The 1,777-nt window shown below is 43.4% G+C and overlaps 1 pseudogene; it reads right to left on the bottom strand.

Annotated features, from left to right (window-relative positions):
* Window positions 1-302: 302 nt before the first annotated feature.
* On the bottom strand, window positions 303-1,143 carry LOC133754175 (heat shock protein beta-1-like; annotated as a pseudogene).
* Window positions 1,144-1,777: the final 634 nt, after the last annotated feature.

The following is a 1,777-nucleotide window of genomic DNA, read 5'->3' as shown; positions in this document are numbered from 1 at the left end:
GCCACCCAGAGGGAGGAGGTGTTTAAACCACACAGTTGAGGCAGGAAAGCTAACACACAGCTTGAATAAATCATGAAATACTATGTTTCAGTGAGGTAAAGCCACTTCAAATGTGCCAGTAAATCCAACAGACTCAAAGACTGAAATATTTAAATTCACAGAAGTAAACATTTTAACACACAATGCATCATAAGGAATTTTTTTGCAGCTGCTTTGAATTTTATTTGCGAAAACCAGAAGCTTAACAGTATCAAAAGGGCACACAGGCGGGGGCTGGGGGCTGGGCAGCGCAGGAGGCCGCTCTACTTGGCCGAAGGCTGCTTCGACTTCCCGGCTTCCAGGCGCCGATCTGGGCACGGGCCTCGGAGGTGACCGGGATGGTGATCTCCGCGACTGCGTGGCCGGCTTGGGCAGCGGCGCTTCCACGGTGAGCGCACCCTCAGGGGACAGCGAGGAGGAGACCAGCGTGGGGTCCACGCCAGGGGAAGCGTGTACTTCCGGGTGGAACAGCGCACGATGTAGCCGTGCTCCTGTCGCTCTTCGTGTTTGCCCGTGATCTCCACCACGCTGTCCTCGGTCTTGACTGTCAGCTCCCGGGGCGAAGTGGTTCCCATCCAGGGTCATGTGCCAGCGGTCGGCCCTGTGCGGGATCTCGGAGAAGCCGCTGCTGAGCTGCCTGCTGAGCGCAGGGCTGTGGGCTGGCGCCTCCGCGGAGGGCAGGGGCCTCCTGTAGCCTGGCAAACCGCTGGTGCTGAACCAATGCTCCCACTCCTCGGACAGCCGTGGCAGCCCAAGGCCACAGGCCACCTTGTGTGCCCTTTTGATACTGTTAAGCTTCTGGTTTTCGCAAATAAAGTTCAAAGCAGCTGCAAAAAAAAAAAAAAAAAAAAAAAAAAAAACAAAACTTAAATATTTATAAGATATGAATCATACAGTTGGGTGATATTACATAAGAAACTGCTACAAATCAATATAAAATTCTAAAAACCTAACAGAAAAAATGGACAAGAATATGTATATACATCATATGTATGACTGTTTAAAGAAAAGGACAAACATCTTTAGATTTATGAACAGAAGGTCAATCTCACTTGCAGAAATAAAAGACCAAAAAATTTAGCAATCATCATTTTTACTTGTCATATTGGTAAATTTCCTCAAAGTCTGAAAAGATCACGTTGGCAAGGCTGACTGGAGAAACAAACCATTGTAAGCAAACCCAGCAAACTGGGGTAGCCAGTTCCAATGATCACATCTACAAAAGGCAGTATGACTTTGTGCATCAGAATTATGAATGCTTATGCTTCTTTACTCAGCAATTTTAGTTCTAGTAATTTAATCTGGAGGTTTACTTCACCTCTGTGAATGGGCATATGTCAATGGTATCTATTACAGCTTGTGTTGTTCTAAAAATAAAAGATTGGATTAAGCAGCTAGTTAAAAACTTAAAACATCTGTGGGTTAGACCATGAGTTTCCAAAAAAAATGAGGAAGCACTTCAGGCAATGATATTCTGAGGGCATGAGCACCATGTATTATAACTTTTGGAAATTTTATTACCTTTTAATTACATAAATAAATAAAGGAAGTACAAGCCACAATAAAATTATTACATGATACTATAGAAAAGCAAGCTTGTACAATTTGAAAGAAATAGAACAAAATTTCTACAGATAAAATATAGTCAACTAAATAGAAAATTACTGAATATAGTACAGTGCACAGAGCTGAACAGAGAATTGGACCAGTACAAGATGCATCTGAAGAAATTATATAG

This window comes from Lepus europaeus, chromosome Y, assembly GCF_033115175.1.
Source record: "Lepus europaeus isolate LE1 chromosome Y, mLepTim1.pri, whole genome shotgun sequence".
Taxonomy (NCBI): Eukaryota; Metazoa; Chordata; class Mammalia; order Lagomorpha; family Leporidae; genus Lepus; species Lepus europaeus.
This window is presented reverse-complemented; position numbering and strand designations above follow the sequence as displayed.